Raw genomic sequence first — 25,395 nt, forward strand, 5'->3', positions numbered from 1 at the left:
AAAGTAGTAATCTCAGGATTGCTTTCAGTCCTAGTGAACACAGAAATAGGAGAATTGAGATATTGAACACATGGTTGGAGAGCTAGTGTAGGAGGGAGGGCATCAGATTTCTGAGGCATTGGGACCAGTTATGGGGCAGGTGGGACCCGTACAAGATGGACAGGCTGCATCTTGGCAGGACCAGGACTGAAATCCTCGCAGGGAGATTCACTAATGCTACTTGGGAGGGTTGAAACTAGATTGGCAGGGTCATGGGAACCGGTGAGGGAGCTCAGAGCTGAGGAAAGCAAAACTGTTCAAAGGGACGTAGAAAAGAAGAAAGCAAAAATAAAAGACAGATGAAGCATAGGCCATAAGACCATAAGACATAAGAGCAGAAATTAGGCCTTACGGCCCATCAAGTCTGCTCCACCATTCAATCATGGCTGATAAGGCAAGCATCAAACAGCATCAAAGTGGAGAATAAAATTTTATTTTTTTTTTAAAAAAAAGAGTTAAAAGCACTCTGAATGCACGTAGCATTCGCAAAAAAACTTGATGATTTGAATGCATAAATTGAGGCAAATGGGTACAATTTAACTGTCATTACGGAGTCGTGGCAAAAGGGTGACCAGGATTGGGAACTCAATGTCCAAGAATATTTGGCATTTAGGAGGGATAGGCAAAAAGGAAAAGGAGGTGAGGTAGCACTCTTAATAAGGGACAAGATCAGTACATTGATAAGACAGGATCATAGAACGAAGGATCAAGATGTAGAATCAGTTTGCGTGGACTCAAAAACAGCAAAGGGCAGCAGACATTGGTGGGAGTTGTTTATAGGTCACCAAACTGTAGTGGTAATGTTGGGCACAGTATAAATCAGAAAATTAGAGATGCATGTAACATGGGCGACTTCAATTTGCACACTGACTGAGTTAACCAAATCAGCACTAATGCTGTAGAGGTTGAATTCCTGGAGTGTGTATGAGATGGGTTTCTGGAGCAGTACATTGAGGAACCAAGCTATTTTGGATTTAGTGTTGTGTAATGAGAAAGGGTAATAAATAACCTTGCTGTAAAAGGAACCTTTGGGAAAGAGTGACCATAACATGTTAGAGTTTCACATTAAGTTTGAATGCGATATAGATCATTCTGAAATTTGGGTCTTAAATCTGACGAAAGGAAATTATGAAGGCAAAAGGGGTACATTGGCTATAGTGGATTGGCAAAATACACTAGAAGATTTGAGAGTAGACAGGCAATGGCTAGTATTTAAAAAGAATACTACAGTCTACAACAGATATACATTCCTTTAAGGCACAAACACCAGAAAGGAAAGGTAAATCAACTGTGGTTAACAGAAGTAGTTAATGGCTGCATTAAGTCAAAGGAAGCGGCTTATAAGGATGCCAGAAGAAGTTATAAGCCTGAGGATTGGAAGCAATTTAGGATCCAGCAAAGGAGAACTGAGAAACTGATTAAGAAAGGGAAAAGAGAAAATGAATGCAATCTAGCAAGGAGCATAAAGATAGACTATAAAAGCTTCTTTTGGTATGTGAAAAGGAAAGGATTAGCAAGGACAAACGTGGGCCCAAGGCAGGTGGGAACAGGAGAATTTATAGTAGAGAACTGGAAAATGGCAGAGAAACTAAACAGTTACTTTGTGTTTGCCTTCGTGGAAGAAGATACAGAAAATCTCCCAGAAATACTAGGCAACCAATAGACGTATGAAACTGAGGAACTAAAAGAAATTAGTTTTTGTAAAGAGATAATACTTGAAAAGTTAATTGGGTTGAAGGTTGATAAATCCACTGGACCAAATGAGCTTCATCTCGGTGTTGAGAGAGGTGGCTAGGGAGATAGTGGATGCTTTGGTAGTTATCATTCAAAATTCTATAGATTCTGGAGATGTTCCTGCAGACTTGGAAGTAGCAAATATAACCCCACTATACAAGGAGGGAGGAAGAGAGGGAATGGAGAACGACAGACTTGCTAGTTTGACGTCAGTGGTCAGGAGAATGTTAGAATCTATTATAAGGAATGCAATAACTGGACATTCAGAAAAGAATAGGTAAAATCGGGCAGAGTCAACATGGATTTATGAAAGGGAAATTATGTTCGACAAACTTGCTGGGGTTTTTTTTGAGGATGTTACTTGTAGCATAGATAAAGGAGAACCAGTGGATGTGGTGTATTTGGATTTTCAGAAAGCTTTTGATAAGGTCCCACACAGGAGGTTAGTAAATAAAATTAGAGCATATGGGATTGGGGGAAACATACTAGTTTGAATTGAGAATTGATTAGCAGACAGAAAGCAGAGAGTAGGAATAAAGAGGTCATTCTCAGGTTGGCAGGCTGTTACTAATGGGATACCCCAAAGTTCAGTGTTAGGTCCACAGTTGTTTACAATTCATATAAATGATTTAGATGTGGAGACCAATTGTTACATTTCCAAATTTGCTGATGACATCAAACTGGGTTGAGGAGGCTTCAAGAGGATTTGAACAGGTTAAGTGAATGGGCTACAACAAGGCAGATGGAATTTTTCGTGAAAAGTGTGAAGTTATGCACTTTGGCAGAAAAAACAGAAAGGCAGAATATTTCTCAAATGGTGAGAGGTTGGCAAGTGCTGTGTCCAAAGGACTTGGTGTCCTTGTTAGTGAATCACTGAAAGCTAGAATGCAGGTGCAGCAAGCAATTTGGAAGGCAAATCGTATGTTGGCCTTCATTGTAAGGGGATTTGAGAACAGGAGTAAAGATGTTTTGCTGCAGTTATATAGAGCTTTAGTGAAATGTCACCAGGAGTACTGTGCACAGTGTTAGTCTCCTTATCAAAGGAAGGATATACTTGCCATAGAGGGAGTACAACGGAGGTTCACCAGATTAATCCCTGTGGCGGTAGGGTTGTCGTATGAGGAGAGACTAAGGAGACTGGGTATGTATTCTCTAGAACTTTGAAGAATGAGGGGTGACCTTATTGAAACTTATAAAATTTTTATGGGGCGTGACAGGGTGGATGTACATGAGATGTTTCCCCTGGCAGGCAAGTCTAAAACCAGGGAACATAATCTCAGGATAAGGGGTAGGCCATTTAAGACTGAGATGAGGAGAAATTTCTTCATTCAGAGGCTGATGAACCTTTAGAACTCTCTGCCCGAGGGCTGTGGAAGTTCAATCATTGAGCACATTCAAGACAGAAATCGATAGATTTATGGAGACTAATGACACCAAGGAATATGGAGATATTGCGGGAAAGTGGCATTGAGACAGATGATCAGCCATGATCCAATTGAATGGCAAAGCCATTCAGCCAGTAGGCTGAATGGTCTACTCCTGTTCCTATGTGATCTTCTTTTACCTAATAACTGGAAGTTTGATTTCTCTTCAAAAGTTTATCAGTCTCTGCAGAGGCCGTGATACTGACCTTCGCAGATTTAATAATTATTGTTCACAATAATTACACGCAAGACTTAAAGCGGTTATACCAAGATCTCGCAAGTTTGCCGGGAAATTTAAAACACCTCACTGGTTAGCAGAAATCCAGTCACAGATTTAAATTTACAATCAAGCATCAATTGCCATTTAGGAAAGAGCTAAAACGGTGACCATACCATGGAAGAATTTAGCATTCTGTCTGAGTGTGAGAAACTTGGGTTAGAAACAATTGTGCTAAACTTAAATAAGGGTAATTACCAAGAAACAAGGGCAGAGTTGGCTTGAGTGCACTGGGAAAGGAGCTTAGCAGAAAAGACGATTGATGAACAATGGCAGACGTTTAAGAAAATAGTTCATGACTCACAACAAAGATAAATCCCAGTGAGGAAGGAGGATTCTAGGAAGGAGCTAAACCAACCATGGTTAACCAAGGAAGTTAAGGATAGTATCAAATTGAAAGAAAAAGCATACAATGTGGCAAAGATTAGTGGTAAACCAGAGGATTGGGAAAGTTTTAAAAGTCAATAAAAGATGACCAAAAAAGTAATAAAGAGGGAGAAAATAAACTTTGAGGGTAAACTAGCAAAAAATATAAAAACAGACAGTAAGAACTTCTTTAAATATATAAAGAGGAAGAGAGAGGCCAAAGTGAACATAGGCCTCTTAAAGAATGAGGCTGGGAAAACAATAATGGGGAACCAGGAAATAGCAGAGGAGTACAATAAATACTTTGCATCAGTCTTCACTGTAGAAAACACAAACAGTATTCCAAAAATACGAAATAATCAAAGGGCAAAAGTGGGGGGAGGAAATAAATACAATAAATTATCACTAGAGTAAAAGTACCATGGAAACTAATGGGACTAAAAACAATAAGTCGCCTGGGCCTCATGGGTTGCATCTGAGGATGTTAAGGGAAGTAGCTGCAGAGTAACTGGATGCACATGTAGTCATCTTCCAAGAATCCGTGGATTTTTGAAAAGTTCCAGAGGATTGGAAAACTGCCAATCTAACACCTTATTCAAAAAGGAGACAAAAAACAGTTAACCACAGGCCAGTTAGCTTAACGTCTGTTATTGGGAAAATGTTAGAGACTATTATAAAGGATATAATAGCAAAGCTGGGGAAATAGGCTAAGAGGAAGGTCAGTGGATGAGCAGTGGCAGACATTCAAGCAGATACTTCATAACACTCAGCAAAAAGTTATCCCGGTCAAAAAGGAGGACTCGATGAGAAGGATGAGCCACCCATGGTTAATTAAGGCAGTCAAGGAGAGTATCCAATCAAAAAGTAAGGCATACAAAGCGACGGAAACTAGTGGTAGGCCAGAGAATTGGGAATTTTTTTTAGGAACCAGCAAGGGATGACTAAAAAATTAATGAAGAGGGAGAAAATTGATGAAAGTAAATTGGCAAGAAATATAAAAACAAACAGCAAGAGCTTCTACAGGTATATAAAAAGATTAGCTAAAGTGAATGTGGGACCCTTGGAGGATACACCTGGAGAATTGATAACAGGGAACAGGGAAATGGCAGATAATTTAAACCAATATTTTGCATCAGTCTTCACGATGGAGGACATTATAAACATTCCAAAGGTATCAGGTAAGCAAGGAGGAAAGATCTTGTAACAGTCTCCATCACGAGGGACAAAGTATTTGAGAAACTAATGGGACTAAAGGCAGACAAGTCATCAAGACCCAATGGCCTGCATCCAAGGGTTTTAAAGGAGATGGCTGCAAAGATAGTGGAGGCATTGGTCAAAATATTCCAGAACTCACTGGATTCTGGGAGGTTCCCAGCGAATTGGAAGATTGCTAATATGATGCCACTTTTCAAGAAGGGAGGGAGACAAAAAGCTGGAAACAATAGGCCAGTCAGCTTAACATCTGTTATTGGGAAAATGCTTGAGTCCATTATTAAGGAAGAAATAGCAGGACATTTACAAAAGCTTAACGCAATCAAACAGAGTCAACAAGGTTTTGTGAAAGGGAAATCATGTTTGACAAATTTTCTAGAGTTCTTTGAGGATATAACAAACAGAGTTGATAAAGGAGAACCGATAGGTATAGTGTATTTGGATTTCCAGAAGGCACTCAATAAGGTGCCACATAAAAAGGTTATTGGACAAGATAAGAGCTCACGTTATTGGGGATAATGTATTAGTATGGATTAAGGATTGGTTAACACACAGAAGACAGAGTCAGGGCTAATGGGTCTTTTTCAAGTTAGAAAGACATAACTAGTGGAGTACCACAAGGATCAGTCCTAGGGCCTTAATTATTTGCTATCTATATTAATGACTTGGTATAATCCATCCAAATTTGCTAATAGTACAAAAATAGGTGGGAGGGCATGTTGTGATGAGGATATAAGGAATCTGCAAGGGGATATAGGCCAGTTGAGTGAGTGGGCAAAAACTTGGCAGATGGAATTTAATGTAGGAAAGTGAGAGGTCATGCACTTTGGTAAGAAAAGGCAGGCTCAAATTTAAATGGAGAGAGACTCCAAAAGAAAGTGCAGCACAGAGATCTGGATATTCTTGTGCATGAAACACAAAAAGTTAGCATGCAGGTGCAGCTAGTAATTAAGAAGGCAAATGGAACTTTGGTCTGTATTGCTAGGGAGTTAGAGTTTAAAAATAGGGAAGTCTTGTTACAGCTGTACAGGGTGTTGGTGAGGGAACATCTGGATAGCTGTATAAAGTTTTGGTCCCCATATTTAAGAAAGAATATACTGGCATTGGAGGCAGTTCAAAAGAGATTCACTAGGCTGATTCCTGGGATGAAAGGGTTGACATATCAAGAATGGCTAAACAGGTTAGGCCTTTATTCATTAGAGTTTAGAGGAATGAGGGGTGATCTTATTGAAGCGTACAATATTCTGAGGGGGCTTGACAGGCTGGATGTTGAGAAGATGTTTCCACTAGTGGAGGAATCTCGAACTAGGGAACATAGTTACAGAATAAGGGGACACTCATTTAAAACTGAGATGTGAAGAAATTTCTTCTCTCAGAGGGTGGTGAATGTCTGGGATTCTCTACCTCAGAGTTGTGGAGGCTAGGTCACAAAGTACTTAAAAAGGAGGTAGGTGGATTTTTAAAATATTGGGGAGTTGAAGGCTATGAGGAGCTGACACGAAAGAGGAGTTGAAGCCTGGAACAGATCAGCTGTGATCTTATTGAATGATGGGGCAGGCTTGAGAGGCCGAATGGCCTACTCCTGCTCCTATTTCTTTTGTAAATGCATAACATAATCAAGCAGAGTCAGCATGGCTTCATGCCTGACAAATTCATTAGAATTCTTTGAGGGAGGAACAAGCAGGATAGATAAAGGGGAACCAGTAGATGTAATGTATTTGGATTTCCAAAAGGCGTTTTATAAGATACCAACCATAAGACCACTTAATAAGATAAGAGCCCATGGTGTTAGAGGTAGTACACAAGCATAGATAGAGGATTGGCTAACTAATAGGAGACAGAGTGCTGGGATAAGGGGGCCATTTTCAGGATGGCAACCTGTAACTAGTGGAGTACCACATGGATCAGTGTTGGGGCCAAAATTATTTACAATATACATTATTGACTTGGATGAGGGAAGTGAATGTACTATCACCAAGTTTGCGGATGACACAAAAATAGGTGGGAAGGCAAATGGTGAGGATGATACAAAGAGACTACAGAGGGATATAGTCAGGTTAAGTGAGCGGGCGAAAACTTGGCAGATGGAATATAATGTGGGAAAATGAGAGGTTATGCACTTTGGCAGGGAAAATAAGAGGAGCTGAATATTATTTAAGTGGGAAAGGCTGCAGAAAGCTGCAGCATGGAGGGATTTGGGGGTCCTTGTGCATGAATCACAAGAAGCTAGCATACAAGTTCGGCAGGTAACAGGGAAGGCAAATGGAATGTTCGCTTTTATTTCAAAGGAAAGAGTATAAAAATAGGGAAGTCTTGCTAAAAAAATGCAAGGCACTAGTTGGATCACAGCTGGAATATTGAGAGCAGTTTTGGTCCCCTTTTCTAAGCAAAGATATACTGGCATTAGAGGCAGTCCAGAGAAGGTTCACTAGATTGATCCCAGATATGGAGGGATTTTCTTATGAGGAGAGGTTGAGTAGGTTGGGCCTGTACTCATTGGAGTTTAGAAGAATGAGAAGCAACCTAATTGAAACATAAGATTCTTAGGGGGCTTGACAGGGTAGATGCTGAGAGGTTGGTTCCCCTTGTGAGACAGTCTAGGATCAGAGGGCAAAATCTCAGAATAAGGGGTTGCCCATTTAAGACAGAGACTAGGAGAAATTTCTTCTTGGAGGATAGTGAATCTGTGCAATTCTTTACCGTAGAGGCTGGGTTGTTAAGTATATTCAAGTCTGATATAGACAGATTTTTAACCAGTTAAGGGAATTTAGGTTTATGGGGAAAAGGCAGGAAAGTGGAGCTGAGAATTATCAGATCAGCCATGATCTCATTGAATGGTGGAGCAGAGTCAATGGGCCAAATAGCCTACTTCTACTCCTACGTCTTATTGCCTTATAGCTACAAACTTCTGCCACCATTTGCAAGTAGAAGTGTTTCCACATTTGACTCTCGAAAGGGTCCAATTGTTAGTCACTGCCCCCTAGTACTGGACTCACCAAACAGCAGAAATAGTTTCTCTCCATCTACCCAGTTTCCCTCCACAGCTTGAAACCTTTAATTAAATCACCCCTCAACCTTCTAAATTCTAAGAAATACAACCTTTGTTTAATCTCACCTCTTTTTTTATTTATTCCTTCATGGGATACAGTCGTTGCTGGTTAGACTAGCATTTCTTGCCCATCCCGAACTGCCCTTGAGAAGGTGGTGAGCTTTGTTCTGAAAGTGCTGCAATCCACACATTGTAGGAACACACACACAAACACACTGTTGTTAGGAAGGAAGTTCCAGGATTTTGACCCAGCCACCGCGAAGGAAAAGCGATATCGTTCCACATAAGGATGGTGTGTTAGCTGCACTCATCCAGGCAAGTGGAGAGTATACCATTACACTCCTGACTTGTGCCTTGTAGATGTTGGACAGGCTTTGGGGAGTCAGGAGGCGAGTTACTCGCTGCAGAATTGCCAGCCTCTGACCTGCTCTTGCAACCACAGTATTTATGTCGTTGGTCCAGCTCAGTTTTAGGTCAATGATAACCCCTAGGATGTTGATAGTGGGGGATTCAGCGATGGCAATACCGCAACCACTACTATCTAGAAGGACAAGGGCAGCAGATACATGGGAACACCACCACCTGCAAGTTCCCCTCCAAGCCACTCACCATCCTGACTTGAAAATATATCACCATGCTTTCACTGTCACTGGGTCAAAATCCTGCAACTCTCTCCCTAACAGCACTGTGGGTGTACCTACACCACAGGGACTGCAGCGGTTCAAGGCATCAGTTCACCACCACCTTCTCAAAACCAAATTAGGGATGGGTAACAAATGTTGGCCTAGCCAGCAATGCCCACATCCCATAAATTAATAAAAAGAATGTTAAGGAGAGATTCCCCTGTTGGAGATGGTCATTGCCTGACATTTGCAAGGTGTAAATGTTACTTGCCACTTGTCAGCCCAAGCCTGAATGTTGTCCAGTTCTTGCTGCAGATGGACACTGACTGCACAACATTCAGCACCATTCATGACTCCCTCAGATAATGAAGCAATCAGCGGGCATCCCCATTTCCGACCTTATGATGAAAGGAAGGTCATTGATGAAGCAGTTGAAGATAGCTGGGCCTAAGACACTACCCTGAGGAACTCCTGCAGCGACATCCCAGGGCTGAGATGATTGGCCTCCAACAACCACAGTTATCTTCCTTTGTGCTAGGTATGACCCCAACCAGTGGAGAGATTTCCATGATTTCCAATGACTCCAGTTTTGCTAGGGCTCCTTGATGCCACACTCGGTCAAATGCTGCCTTGATGTCAAGGGCGGTCACTCTCACCTCACCTTGAGTTCAGCTCTTTCGTCCATTTGGATGAAGGCTGTAATAAGATCATGAGCTGAGTGTCCCTGGTGGAACTCAAACTGAGTGCCAGTGAGGTTATGGCTTTGCAGGTGCCATTTGAAAGCCCTATTGATGACACCTTTCATCACTATGTTGATGATAGACAGTAGACTGATGGGGTGGTATTTGGCTGGGTTGGATTGGTCCTGCTTTAGAGGATAGGACATAACCAGGCAATATTCCACATTGCCGGGGAGGTGTCAGTGTTGTAGTTGGACTGGAACAGTTTGGCTAGGGGCACAGCTAATTCTGGAGCACAAGTACTATTGCTAGAATGTTGTCTGGGCCCTTTTGTAGTATCCAGTATCTTCAGCCATTCCTTGATATCATTTCCAGTGAATCGACTTGACTAAAAATTGGCATCTGTGATTCTGGGGCTGAGAAGGACATCCACCTGGCACTTCTGGCTATATATGTTTCAGCCTTGTCTTTTTCACTTATCACTGAGGATAGGGGATTTGTGGATCCTCCTATTAGTCGTTTAATTGTCCACCACCATTTATGTCTGGGTGTAACAGGACTGTAAAACTTGGATTTGATCTGGTGCTTGTGGGATCGCTTAGCTCTATCACATGCTGTTTCCACTGTTTGGCATTCAAGTAAGCCTGTGTTGTAGATTAGATTCACCAGGTTGACACATTTTTAGTTATGTCTGGTGCTGCTCCTGGCATGCTCCCCTGCACTCTTCATTGAACCAGGGTTGATCCCCTGGACTGATGGTAATGGTAGAATGAGGGATAAGCCAGGCCATGAGGTTACAGATTATGGTCAAATACAATTCAGCTGTTGTTGATAGCCCATGTGTGCCCAGTTTTGAGATGCTAGATTTATTTGAAATCTATCCCATGTAGCATAGCGGTAGTACCACACAACTTGATGGAGGATATCCTCAATGTGAAGATGGTACTTCGTCTCTTCAAGAATTGTGAGGTGGTTACTCCTACCATTACAGTCATGGGCAAATGCATCTGACAGGTCGACTGGTGAGGACGAGGGCAAGTGGATTTTTCCCTATTGTTGATTCCCACACCACCTGCCAAAGACAAAGTCTAGCAGCTATGTCCTTTAGAGCTTGGTCAGAATTGATGCTACCGTGTCACGGTTGGTGATGGACATTGAAATCCTCTGCCCAGAGTACATTCTGTGCCCATCCCACCCTCAGTGTTTCTTCCAACTGATGTTCAACATGGAGAAGAACTGATTCATCAGCTAGATGGTAACCAGCAGGAGGTTTCGTTATCCATGTCTAACCTGAAGCCATGAGAATTCCTGGAGTCTGTAATCAATGTTGAAAACCCCCAGGGCAACTTCGCACCCCCCGCCCGCATACCACTGTGCCCCCACCTCAGGTGGATCTGTCCTGTTGGTGGGACAGGGCAGAACACCCAGGGATGATGATGGTGGTGTCTGGGGGGACATTGTCTGTAAGGTACGATTCAGTGAGTATGATTATGTCAAGCTGTTGCTCGACTAGTCTGGAGGGCAGCTCTCTGAATTTTGGCACAAGCCCCTAGATGTTAATAAAGGAGGATGTTGCAGGATCAACAGGGCAGTTTGCCATTGTCATTTTTGGTGCGTAGGTCAATGCCAGGTAGTCCATCTGGTTTCATTCCTTTTAGGCTCTGCAGTGGTTTGATGCAATTGAGTGGCTTGCTAGGCCATTTCAGAGGGCATTTAAAGGGGCATTTAAGAGTCAACCACATTGCTGTGGAGTCACATGTAGGCCAGACCAGGTGAGGACGGCAGATCTCCTTCCCTGAAGGACATACATGAATCAGATGGGTTTTTACAACAGTCGTTTCATGGTCATCATTATTGAGACTAGCTTTCTTAATTCCAAAATTTATTAATTCAATTAAAATTCCAGCAGCTGCCATGTTGGATTTGAACCTGTGCCCCCAGATTATTAGCCTGGGCCTCTGGATTACTAGTCCACTGACATTACCACTATACCAGCACCTCCCCAATAACCCTTGGAATCCAAGTTCAATTCTAGTAAATCTGTGTTGCACTCCCTCCAAGGCCAATATATCCTTCCTAAGGTCTGTGCAGAACAGAACACATACCCTAGGTGTGGTTTTTTAGCAGAGTTTTGTATAGCTGAAGTATGACTTTTATCGTAGTCCGCGATATAAAGACAGGCATTCCATTGGTCTTTTCGATTATCTTCTGTACCTCTTCGTAACATTTTGATGATTTCTCATGAAAAAAGCCAATGGGTGACCTAATAGTGGTATCTAAAATTACCAAAGGTTTTGATTAAGCAAATACTTGTGCAGAAGAGCTTAACACGAGGCCATCAATATAAGATAGTCACCAAAAAATCCAACTGGGTATTCAGTAGAAACCTCTATATCCAAAGAATGCTGAGAATGTGAAACTCACTACCACAGGGAGTGGTTAAAACAAACAGTATAGATGCATTTGAGGAGAAGCTAGACAAGCGTATGAGGGGGAAGAGAATAGAGGGTTACGATGGTATATTTTGATGGGGAAAGATAAGAGGAGGGTTGAAATGAAGCATAAACAGAGCCATGGTCTATTTGATAAAAACAAAAAACTGCAGATGCTGGAAATCCAAAACAAAAACAGAATTACCTGGAAAAACTCAGCAGGTCTGGCAGCATCGGCGGAGAAGAAAAGAGTTGACGTTTCGAGTCCTCATGACCCTTCAACAGAACTTCAGTTCTGTTGAAGGGTCATGAAGACTCGAAACATCAACTCTTTTCTTCTCCGCCGATGCTGCCATGGTCTATTTGGCCTGGATAGTCTGCTTGCGGTATATGTCCTATGTAATCCGATGTAAACTGCTGGATTTATGCCTTTCATTGCAGAATCCAGAAGTAGTAGTTAGGTTTGGGGGGGGGGGGGGTGCAACAACAGCGATCGCTGACAGTTTCACCATCATTACTACTGCAAAATTTGGGTTACCTCTGTAAATATCGAAAAATTGTGAGGTTACAATTGCATGAATAAATCTGGTTAGCTATGCTACTGCATGTTTCCTTGTCCTTCTGATCTAATAACTCTCTGCATGTGCATATAAACACATGATCCCTTGCCAATGGTGCCAGCATTTAGGTATAGAGTAAGGGAATTGAAGCTCAACCGAATCAATTTGTGTGGGTGTGAATAAGCACTTCGCACCCAATGAACCATGTTGAAACAGTCTCAGTTGTATAGATCAACTTGGATGCCAACTTGCACACAGCAAGGTTTCACAAAACAATGTGATAAATGATCAGTTAATCTTTTCAAGTGTTGGTTGAAGGGAAGAGGGTGGCCAGGTCAACCAAAATCCACGATCATCTTCAAATTGTGCCAAGGTATCATGTGCAACAGCATGCATTTTATAACAACTTACATTTATATAGCACCTTACAAGACATTTCATAGGATCATTACTATACAGAATTTGACATCGAGCCACATGGAGCTCTTAGGACAAATTATCAAAAGTTTGGTGAGGTGATTAAAATCAAGGGTGCGCAAAAGGCAAGAATTGGAGCATCTCGGAAGATTGTAGGGCTGGCAGAGGTTAGAGATGGGAAGAGAATGGAGCAATTTAAAAATGAGCATGATAATTTTAAAATCAAGGCATTGCTGGACCAGGAGCCAATTTAGGTCAGCAAGCACAGGGGTGATTGGTGAATGGGACTTGGTACAAGATAAGATTAAACAAGCTTTGGATGAGTTGAAGATTATAGAGTGCAAGGTGGGAGGCTGGAAAGGAGACCAAATAGAATTGTCAAATTTATAGTGTAAGACCACCGACACAGACAGATGGGCCCCGTATCTCAGGAAGGATGCTCTGGTCCTGGAGAGGGTCCAGAGGAGGTTCACGAGAACGATCCCAGGAATGAAAGGCTTAACAAATGAGGAATGTTTGAGGACTCTGGGTCTATACTCGATGGAGTTTAGAAGGATGAGGGGAGATCTGATTGAAACTTACAGAATACTGAAAGGCCTGGATAGAGCGGACGTGGGGAAGATGTTTCCATTAGTAGGAGAGACTAGGACCCGAGGGCAGAGCCTCAGAGTAAAGGGAAGACCTTTTAGAACAAAGATGAGGAGAAACTTCTTTAGCCAGAGGGTGGTGAATCTATGAAATTCATTGCCACAGAAGGCTGTGGAGGCCAGGTCATTGAGTGTATTTAAGACCGAGATAGTTAGGTTCTTGATTGGTAAGGGGATCAAAGGTTACAGGGAGAAGGCGGGAGAATGGGGTTGAGAAATTTATCAGCCATGATTGAATGGCAGAGCAGACTTGATGGGCCAAAGGGCCTAATTTCTGCTCCTATGTCTTATGGAAATGGGTAATCAAAGGCCAAAACAGCTACACTACAAGTCAAACTCCAAACAAATGCTATAGGTATGCTTTTTGAGAGGAACATTAGACAATAGGACTCGTGGGTTTTTACAGAAAATCTCTTCAAAATATGACACCTCTGACAATGCAAACAGTAATGCATTGAAGCATTAGCCTAGATTCAATGCTTAAATCCTGAATTTGAGCTTAAACCCCAAACTTCTGCCTTACAAGCTAAGAGAGCTGCCATTGAGCCACAATGGCATATACTTTAGTAGTTTTACGATTGTATGGAAAAATTACAGAATTGGAATTATAAAATCTGCCATGGCTAACAAAATAATGAAGGCTGAATGGCTGTCTGTTTCTATATGGTCCACCATCTAAGTAGACCTGCTGGATTGGTTACTTAATCTTTGACTTTGTCATGAGACAAAACTATAGGAAATATATAACTGACACCATTCCCAACTTGCTTCATTTAAGATTCCATGGAACTTTTGGATTCAACAAGGATCGATATACTGTCAACCACCGTCATTCGCAAACCCCTGTATCGTAAATTTGTTTGCCTACGCAAATGTGCATGTACACCAAATTGCAGTTACCTGCCCCAAAACTTTGCTGAGATTTCGAATGTTAAACTCTCACCTTTCCCATGACTTTCCCATGTATAAAGCACGCACTGCATAGGTACTATCTCTACGCATGCGCAAGTTCACTGTTCACGATTTCACCCTTCACGAGATTTTGTGGAACCAGAACATTCACGAACGACGGGAGTTGACTGTATTAAAAATGGTGCTCCACTCTCCGTGTGATATTGGATGAAAATGTGACAATTTCTAGACCCAAATGAAACAGGCATTCGATACAGTGCTGCACAACAGGCTTGAGAGAAAAGTAATAGCTCATGGAATTAAAGAGACAGTAGCAACATGGATACAAAATTGGCTGAGTAATAGGAAATAGCAAGTAATGGTTAATGGATATTTTTCAGGCTGGAAGAAAGTTGGTAGCGGAGTTCCCCAGGTGTCAGTACTGGGACCCTTGCTTTCCTGATAAATATTAATGATCTAGACCTTGGCGTGCAGAGGGCAACTGGAAAGTTTGCGGGTAGTTCAAAACTTGGAAGCATTGTAACAGTGAGGAGGACAGTGTAGAACTTCAAAAGGACTTAGGCAAGTTGGTGGAGTGGACAGATGGGTGGCAGGTGAAGTTCAATGCAGAGAAGTGGGAGATGGTTCATCTTGGAAGGAAGAGCATGGAGACACAACATAAAATAACAGGTACAACTATAGAGGATATGCAGAAGCAGAGGAACCTGGGTGTATATGTGCATAAGTCTTTGAAGGTGGCAGGACAGGTGGAGAACAGTTAATAAAGCATATCGTATCCTAGGCTTTATTAATAGAGGAATAGGGTAAAGAGCAAGGAGATTATGTTGAACTTGTATATAACAGCTCAGATCTTACTGCTGGAGTATTGATACAGGAAGGATGTAAACGCGTTGGAATGCAGAAGAGGTTTACAACAATGGTTCCAGGGATGAGAAATTTCAGTTATGAAGATAGATTGGAGAAGTTGGGGCTATTCTCCTTAGAGATGAGAAGGCTAAGAGGAGATTTGATAGAGGCATTCAAAATCATGAGGGGCCTGGACAGGGTAGATAAACGGATCAAGATCGAGGGGGCACAGGTTTAAAGTGATTGGCAAAAGAAGCAAATGCAATGCGAGAAAAAACTTTTTCACAGTGAGTGGTTCGGGTCTGGAATGCACAGCCTGGAAGTGTGGTGGAGGCAAGTTCAATTGAGGCATTCAATAAGGCATTAGATGATTATTTGAATAGAAACGACGTGCAAGGTTACAAGGAAAAGACAGGAGAATGGCACTGAGTCATAATGCTCATTTGAAAAACCAGTACAGACACGATGGGCCAAAATGCCGCCTCCTGTACCATAACGATTCTGTGAGCAACAGCCTCCAGATGACCTTAAAGACTCACCCAATTTGAACACAAAATCAAATGCAGTTTATAAACAAAGATCTGCAATTCACCATTGCTGCGTGGCAAAACAAATCTCAGTTTTACATGCAAAAATACCCCCAAAATCACATGATTGCAAAGGTTCAAACTGTAGCTCCATTCACTTAAGAACTAAATTAAAGGTTCCAACTAGAAATAAATGAAAGCCTACAGGGGCAAAACTTCCAAATAGTTTGCATAAAACTAACCACTGATCCTTGTTGAGCCAAACATAAATGGATTGTAAAAGACTGAAACAGCTCCAATAGAACTTACAGGCTACAAAAAAGGCTGCAGACACACTTGATTGTGAGGGCAACACACAATAGGCCTCAGTTTTAAAGAACATAGCATAAACTCTTCACATTTAGTATCGACAGCCATATTAGACACTCTATGCAAACTGACCATGTATCTAGCACGAAAGGTAGGTCATTGTTCTAAAAACAAAAAACTGCAGGTCCTGGAAATCCAAAACAAAAACAGAAACAGAAATACCTGGAAAAACTCAGTAGGTCTGGCAGCAACGACTGAGGAAAGCACAGTTGACATTGAGTCCTCATGACCCTTCAACAGAACTAAGTAAAAATAGGAAAGGGGTGAAATATAAGCTTGTTTTGCGGGGGGGGGGGGGGAGTTGAGACAAGTAGCCAGTAATAGGTGGAGATAACCAATAGCTGTCACAGACAAAAGAACAAAGAGGTGTTGAAGGTGGTGATATTATCTAAAGGAATGTGCTAAATAAGGGTAGAAGACAGGACAGATAAGGTACAGATAGCTCTAGTGGGGAGGGGGCGGGGGAATACTAAAAGGTAGAGATAAACAATGGATGGAAATACATTTAAAACTAATGGAAATAGGTGGGAAAAGAAAAATCTATATAAGGTATTGGAAAAAACAAAAAGTAAGGGGAAGAAACGGGAAGTGGGTAGGGATGGAGAAGAGAGTTCAAGATTTAAAATCGGTGAACTCAATATTCAGTCCAGAAGGCTGTAAAGTGCCTAGTCAGAAGATGAGGTGCTGTTCCTCCAGTTTGCTTTGAGCTTCACTAGAACAATGCAGCAAGCCAAGGACAGACTTGTGGGCAAGAGAGCAGGGTGGAGTGTTGAAATGGCAAGTGACAGGGAAGTCTGGGTAACGCTTGTGGACAGACTGAAGGTGTTCTCCAAAGCGGTCACCCAGTCTGCGTTTGGTCTCTCCAATGTAGAGGAAACTGCATTGGGAGCAACAACTGCAGTAGACTAAGTTGAGGGAAGTGCAAGTGAAAAGCTGCTTCACTTGAAAGGAGTGTATGGGCCCTTTGACGGTGAGGAAAGAGGAAGTGAAGGGGCAGGTGTTGCATCTTTTGTGTATGCATGGGGAAGGGCCCCCCCCCCCCCCCCACCGGCTTAAACCAGCTTACATTTCACCCCTTTCCTATTTTTACTTGGTTCTGTTGAAGGGTCATGAGGACTCGAAACGTCAACTGTGCTCTCCTCTGCCAATGCTGCCAGACCTGCTGATTTTTTCCAGGTCATTGTTCTAGCAGGGTTGAGAGAGAGATAGTTTAAGTAAGTTACATTGGTATTTGTGGGTGTTAGGAATGAGTTTTAGCTTTAATGTTTGATTTATATTTCTATATCTGTGTTAAGTAAAGGTCAGGTTGAGTTTTAGTTTCGCTTTTAAAGGTGCCTGCATTTGTGATGAGAGTTTATGATTTTAAGTTAAGCAAACACAAGAGTAGAATAACTGGGCTGTTGCCGAGCAACAGGGGTCCAGAGAGGCAGGTCCCAGCCACAGACATACACAGAAAAAACTAGAAACAGCAGTTTTGACTTGGCAAGCTGTTCCGAGTTCAGTTGGTTTTAAAAGTAGCTACGAGGAGAGACGGGAGTAAGGGGGACAGATAGCCAGTCCCAAGCTAAAAAAAGGACCCCAAAATCCAGGGAAGTGGAACAGGACAAAGTCCCAAGGCCACCTTCTAGTCAAAGGGAAGGACAGGAATCTGGAAAAGCTCCTGTTAAATGAAGTTAAGATTGAGAGGCAGGAAGAAGGGCTCCAAGCTTCAGACTTGAGGAGACAAAGGCTGCAGAAAGCAGATTTAAAGCGAGAACAACTTGCAAGAGGCAAGAAGGTCCAAAGAGACAGCTGAAGGTCTGTAACTCTTTGCTGTGGGCATGTGAAGTAGTGATGTACTGTTGACAGCTGAGTCAGAGTGTGTGTGGAAGACTACTTGAATGTATGTGGTGATCCAGGGGAGAGAAACCCTGGACGTGAACCCTTGCAGAAGGCATGTGAGAGAAAGCGTTGGTTTGGGAGAAGATTCCAAGGCAAGTTCTTGGAAAGTGGAGATCAGAAACTCTAGTGTTGAAAGACAGAATTCAGTGAGACTGGTTGGCTCACGGTGTAACAAGCATCTGGTGGTTGCGTGTGTGTGTGTGTGTGTGGTGGTGGTGGTGGTGGTGGTGGTGGTGGTGGGGGCGGGGGGGGGGGGGGTTTTGAGGAGAGATCCATCTGGTTGAGGTGGCATCTGTCACTTGGTTTTAGAGTGTTGTGTGTCTGACACCACAGGGTGCATATTGGTACGTGGACTGTATACATACTGTGGACATTAAAGTATAAGTTAGCTTTTGGAGCTTGTGTTATCCTTACCAATCTTTATATCCGTAATGGTATAGTTGTGGGTGAAGGAGAATTGTAACATAGTTCATCTTTTCTTGTCGAATCAATGTTTTACTCTTGCTAAAAGTTCATCAGCTGACTCCTGTGACTCTGTTCGGTAGCTACTCTCCTCGAAACAAACAAAAGTTAGGATCTATCAGGGGATCGGGTTGTCTAGGGGTAGCCTCAGCTGGCGGTCATATTCCTCAATTCACTTAGTGTCCAACAGTATGTAGATCTCAGCCTTTAATATACGAACAAGCAGGCACACCGGGTACAAAATTCCAAAGTATTAACCCTTTTAAGTGAAGAAATTTCTCTTCCTGTCTTAAATGGCTGACCACTTGTTGAAGTTTTAAAAAATTCTTTCATGGGATGAACACCTCTCTGACAATGCCATCATTTATTGCCCATCCTTAATTTCCCTTGAGAAAGTGGTGATGAACTGCTGCAATCCATCTGTTGTAAATACACCCACACAACAGTTAGGGAGGGAGTCCCAGGGTTTTGACCCAGCAACAGTGAAGAAACAGTGATATAGTTTCATGTCAGGATGGTGTGAGACTTTGCTGCATGACCACTGACTGCTTTAGTATCTGAGGAGTTGTGAATGATACTGAACACACTGCAATCAGCAGCAAACATCCCCATTTCTGACCTTATGATGGAGGGTAAGCCACTAATGAAGCAGAAGATGGTTGGCCTAGGACACCACCTGAGGAACTCCTGCAGCAAATGTCCTGGGGCTGAGATGAGTGGGTTCCAACAACCACAACCAACTTTTGTGCTAGCTATGACTCCAACCACTGAACAGTTTTCCTCAGATTCCCACTGACTTCAATTTAACTTGGGTTCCTTGATGGCACATTCGATCAAATGCTGCTTTGATTTTGAGAGCAGCCAGTCACCCCTCATGTCCAGTTCTTTTGTCTATAATGACGTCAGGAGCCAAGTTGCCCTGGTGGAATACAAACTGGGCACTGGTGATCAGGGTATTGTTGTGTTCTGTTCAGAACTGTTCTATTGAAGGGTCATTCGGACTCGAAACATTAACTGCGTTCCTCTCCGCAGATGCTGCCAGACCTGCTGAGTTTTTCCAGGTATTTTTGTTTTTGTTTTGTAACCTCCCAGCACCTGCCTTGGCAAGCCCTCTGAACATTTTATACGTTTCATTGGCATCATCCTTCATTCTAAATTCCACAAAACATAGCCCCCATTTACTCGATCTCACCTCATAAGACAACCGTCTCTTCCCACAAATTAATAGTGAATCCCCCCCACCCACCCTCACCACAGCATGTATATCCTTCCTTAGGTATGGCCACCAAAACGGTACACAGTACTATGATGTGGTCTCATCAAAGCCCTATATGATTTCTGTGACTTCTTTACTGATACTCCAACCTCCTTACAATAAAAGCTAATATATGATTTTCCTACCTAATTGATTGCATGTTAACTTTGATTCATGTGCAAGGACCACCAAATGCCTCTAACATTTACTAGACTCACACTTATTAAAAAGTGGCCATTATATAATTTTCCTGTGAAAAATTCTCATCTTGATTTCAAAATCCTTCATGGCCTTGCCCCACCCTCCGGCACTGCAACCCTCATACCTGTACTCCTCCAATTCTGGCCTCATCAGCATTCTACTCCAGTTCCTGCTTTCAGCTTATGATATCAATCTATTAATCTCAACAAACAATATAATTATTACAAGAAAACCTCCTTAAACAATCTGAAAAAGTAATCCATTGGTTCTGAAGAACTTTAAGATGTCCTGAAGATATAAAATGCACTATATAAACACAACTTCTTTCATCCTTAAAATGGCAAGTTCCTCAAACCTGTTCACTATAAAAAAGCCTTTCTAAAGTGTTGCTCCGATTGCAACTGGGATGAGTGCAACACTAAGCATAGCCACATCATTGCACCCTTATTGAATTTTTTCTAACTATTTATCAAACTTCCTTGTACCCAGACACTACTAGGAATACAGTGACATGTGGAAATATCAAAGAAGCAATCTTATTCCTCCTAAATACATCGGCTATCAGAATTTTTGCTAGTAAATGGGATCCAGTCAAAAGTAGTTTTTCTTGATCATCCTCACATTAAAGACATTCTTCAAAAACTAGTCTGTGTAAGAGCTATAATCTGCTGGAATGGTCCCTCACCTTTTCAAGCACCAACAGCTTGTAACAATGGATGCTGCACTGGCTACTGCTGGACACAGGCATCCATAATCTTGTCTCCAGAGGCCTGGCTGCTCTTCCTTATTATCCAGTCCTATAAAAACAGAATCACAGAATCACACAGTGCAGAAGAGGCCCTTTGGCCCATCAAGTCTGCACCGACATGTGAGAAACACCTGACCTACATACCTAATCCCATTTACCAGCACTTGGCCCATAGCCTTCAATGTTATGACGTGCCAAGTGCTCATCCAGGTACTTTTTAAAGCATGTGAGGCAACCCGCCTTCACCACCCTCCCAGGCAGTGCATTCCAGACCGTCACCACCCTCTGGGTAAAAAAGTTTTTCCTCACATCCCCCCTAAACCTCTTGCCCCTCAACTGGAACTTATGTCCCCTCGTGACTGACCCTTCAACTAAGGGGAACAGCTGCTCCCTATCCACCTTGTCCATGCCCCTTATGATCTTGTACAGCTCGATCAGGTCGCCCCTCAGTCTTCTCTGCTCCAACGAAAACAACCCAAGTCTATCCAAACTCTCTTCATAACTTATATGTTTCATCCCAGGCAACATCCTGGTGAATCTCCTCTGCATCCCCTCCAGTGCAATCACATCCTTCTTACAATGCGGCGACCAGAACTGCACACAGGACTCCAGCTGTGGCCTCACCAAGGTTCTATACAACTCCAACATGATCTCCCTAATTTTGTAATCCATGCTTTGATTGATAAAGGCAAGTGTCCCATATGCCTTTTTCACCACCCCACTAACGTGCCCCTCGGCCTTCAGAGATCTATGGACACACACGCCAAGGTCCCTTTGTTCCTCAGCACTTGCTAGTGTCATGTTGTTTATTGATTACTTCCTTGTCAAGTTACTCCTTCCAAATTGTATCACCTCACACTTTTCAGGGTTAAATTCCATCTGCCACTTATCTGCTCATTTAACCACTCTGTCTATATCTTCCTGTAGCCCAAGAAACTCAACCTCACTGTTAACCACCCAGCCAATCTTTGTGTCATCCGCAAACTCACTAATCCTACCCCCCACATAGTCTATGTTGTTTATCAAAGCAATCTAAACTTCTCTTTGAACTTCAATATAGCATTAGAAATCGTCAATGGGGATTCATGCCCTCACCAACGTGGATAGAGACTTTTGGTGCAATTGGAAGACTACTGTGTAATGTCAAGCAAGGGAAGGGGAAAATCCATTATCAGAGCATCACACTTATTCACCCATTTGTAATGCATTTGAGTGAGGTGGGAAATAGGAAGGAAATTTTCATTAATTCAGCCACAAGGAGTAGATTCTCCAGCTACAAGTGCACACATGGAAGGGATAGTGAAATGCTGAGGACAGCATGGTCCATGGTAACTTTCTCCAATTCATCTAGTAGTGAAAATTTGGAGAAAGTGACAAAAGACAAAGTGCTTTCTTCTACCCCAACACCAGAACAGTCTCTCTCCATAGATGCTGTCAAGCCTGTTGAGTTTTTCCAGCGTTTTCTGTTTTTGTTTCAGATTTCCAGCATCTGCAGTATTTTGCTTTTGCCAGAACAGTACCTTTTTCTTTAGCTCTATACTGATTTTAAGTTAGTTTTTTTTTAAAAAAGAGATTTGTATGTTCTAGTCACAACTTCCAGGCAGATTGATATCACTGAATAACTAACTAAATTGAATTGCCAAGGTGATTAAAATAGTAGTTACCCATGAGAATGTTTACTACTTCTCTCATTAAGCACTGACCAATGTTTTCATGGGCATAACCAAACCTACCTCCTCCAATAGTTTCCCTAATTGGCTGTTTTTCCATGTGGAATCTAGGTGAAAAAATTGGAAAGGGGAAAACTTGCCCAATAGGGCCCCTCTTGGCTACTGATGGTATATGCCATGTGGACTGTGAAGTGGGGAGGTAGTGCTGCTCTAATAACAAACTGCTCCATTACAGACAATGCGTAAGCCAGTTTTGCATTTATCTAAACTTAAAACATTTTGAAGTCGTTACATAACAATAGCACTTCAAAAATGAATTGCCACTGATCGCTTGATATAAAGTAATCATGTCAAAAGATGAAACTTCAATATAGGATGCAAAAGAATTCACTTTTTTTCCCAGTAACCTGCTTCATGGCATAAGTAAAATAATTGGGTTGTTTTCAGTGCCCCAAATGGAAAGGACATATGGTATGCAGTGATTCAGTTCCTGAACCCTGTGGTTATTGTTAGTTTGAGCATGACTCTGAGCTAAATGAGACTCTGGGATCCTAACATGGTGTTAAAAACCCTGCAGCTGGGAGTCTTATAGTTACTGTTGATTTCTAACAAACCTCCAGGTCAATCTGATTGGTACAACAGCATTTTTTTTGCCATCGTTAAAATGTAAGCAGGTTACCACCAAGCTTGATTCTGTGTGGAAAAACATTAATTTGATATGAATTTTGTAAAATAACTGCTTAGAATGATAAGGAAGATACACACACACACACTTACCTCATGGTGTTGCTCATGTAAAGGATCTGAGGGGTACAGAACTGCAAGGATAACTTAAAATCAGAGCTGGGCATTCAGGTGTGATGTCAAGAGGCACTTCTCACAATAGGTACTGAAAGATTTGCATTTCTGTAGCACCTTTCATGATTTCTATGTCTCAAACTGCCCTACAGAAACCACGACAGCCAATTTGCGCAGTGCAAGCTCCCACAAAAGCAATATGATCGCGCAGCTAATCTGTTTACAATGAATGAGGAATAAATGAGACACAGGAAAACAGAAATAATTCCCCTGCTCTTGTCACAGGATCTTTTACACCCACCTGAGAGAGCATACGGGGCAATGTCTCATTCTTCAGCACTATACTGGAGTGTCAGCCTAGCATTTTGTGCTCGGGCCTCCAGAATGGGGCTTGAGCCCACATCAGTCTCAACTTTCCAACATTACTACAGGGACTGTACTTCAAAAGTGCTTCATTGGCTGTAAAGCACGATATCCGGTGGTCATGAAAAGCACAATATAAATGCAAGTCTTTTTTTTAAACTTTCACGGGATGTGGGCATCGCTGGCAAGGCCAGCATTTGTCACCCATCCTTAATTGCTCTTTCTCTTTCAAGAAGCGAGCGTGCAACCCAATGAATCGCCGGATTAGAGTCAGTTTTACCAAAAAGACAGTGGAAATTTGTAACTCTCTGACTCAAAGTTATTGAGGCTAGATCAATTAAAAATTTCAAATCAGAGACTGTTAGATTATTAGGCAGGACATTAAGTGATATGGAACCAAGGCAGATAAATGGAGGCAAGTTGCAGATCAGCCATGATCTTACTAAATGGTCTACAGTACTCTTGTTCCTATGTAGGAAGATCGAAGCCTGTAACTTCTTGATCACTCCTAGTAGAGGCAAAGATGAATTTGGCCAGTGCTATCCAATAGAAATTGCTGACTATCCATTAGCATGGCTATAGTGCTGTTTTTAGCCACGTGGTAATTATCTAATTTTAGTGAAAAACACTTTACATACAATAGAGGTAAATGTATTTCCTGCGTGTATTTACTAACAATGACCATTCAATCTTTCTTTCACCAAAGTTTGAAATTGTTATGAATTACAGCACAGTTTAGCTTTGATATTTTTACTCAGCAGTCACAAATAATACTTGGATTTCAATGTGATTCCCCAGAAGGTTGACTTCAGTGTTCACTAGAATGTTGACTTACATAATGAATGTATGACCCACCCTTGCTCTCCATCCAAAATGCTGCTGGATGGTCCTTGTCCTTTGTCATGGCTTGCCCTGATGGAACTGTACGTTATTTGTCTTGACCTGGAACAATTATATTGGCTGAGCTGACCAATGATAGATCCCCTCTCCATGCAATGTTACTGATGTTTCCATTGGGCTGTAGTTTTTAAACTGTGTTACACATACTTAGCAGATAACCAATGAGCAGCAGCTGAGGAAGTAAAACAAACTTAATGATCAAAAACATTCACAATCTCTGCATTTTGTTTTACCAACAAATGCACACAAAGATAAAAGTGTGCAACCTGGAATTTCTGCTCAATTGCGATTCTGACACAATTTCCCCCAATATCGGCATAACCCCACAAAAGATCGCAGAGTTTTAAGTGCAAGTTGAGTTTCTGACATCTTTTGTGCTAGTGTTAAAAACAGTGCTGGACTCTGCCCAACAAAGTGCCCACATCGCTAAGGTGAATTAATCAGCATTGGGTGTTTTCATGAATTGTGTTCCTCTCAAGGCTGTCAAGGAGGCTCCAAAAATTAAATTGGAACTTTTGAGTACAAGGACACTAATAGGTACCTTCTGAAAGATTTTGAATAAATTTTCTCTTTACTAAGGTATTGTACCCCATTATAGCTAGAAAATAGCTTTGGATTTTTTAAAATAAGTAATTTTCAGTAATTTAAAGTCACATTACTCATAGGTGGTAAATTGACATGAGTTTAAAATGCTTATTTTTCTTTGCTCAACCAATTAGCTGTATTAATCAAGCTTTATCGCATTACCATGCTGAAATATATCAAGAGTTTTTTTTAAATGAAAAATTATTTATTTTTAAAATACAACCCAATGGCACTGGTTCGTAAAAGAACTTGCATTTAGTGATATACAAATGAGTTTCAGCAGAAACTCTGGGGCAGGCAGGGGGCGGAGGAGGTGGTGGGAAGAACACTTCAAAACAAGCGCAATTTGTGCTGGAGTCGCTAATTAATTGCACCCGTGGCAGAAACCGTATCCATACGCATATGCTATGGGACATAT

General features: G+C 41.9%; 1 protein-coding gene across 7 annotated transcripts in view; it reads right to left on the reverse strand.

Annotated features, from left to right (window-relative positions):
• Nucleotides 1-25,395, reverse strand: part of akt3a (v-akt murine thymoma viral oncogene homolog 3a) — a 367,050-nt gene that overhangs the window by 225,794 nt on the left and 115,861 nt on the right. The window contains exon 3 of one of the 7 annotated variants that reach the window (XM_041216720.1): nucleotides 20,599-20,710. The exons of the other annotated variants lie outside the window; for them this stretch is intronic. The gene's annotated coding sequence lies outside the window, so the exon portion shown is untranslated. The remainder of the gene's footprint in view (nucleotides 1-20,598; nucleotides 20,711-25,395) is intronic. 7 annotated transcript variants of the gene reach the window in all.

The sequence above is a fragment of the Carcharodon carcharias genome, chromosome 2 (assembly GCF_017639515.1).
Source record: "Carcharodon carcharias isolate sCarCar2 chromosome 2, sCarCar2.pri, whole genome shotgun sequence".
Classification (NCBI taxonomy): Eukaryota; Metazoa; Chordata; class Chondrichthyes; order Lamniformes; family Lamnidae; genus Carcharodon; species Carcharodon carcharias.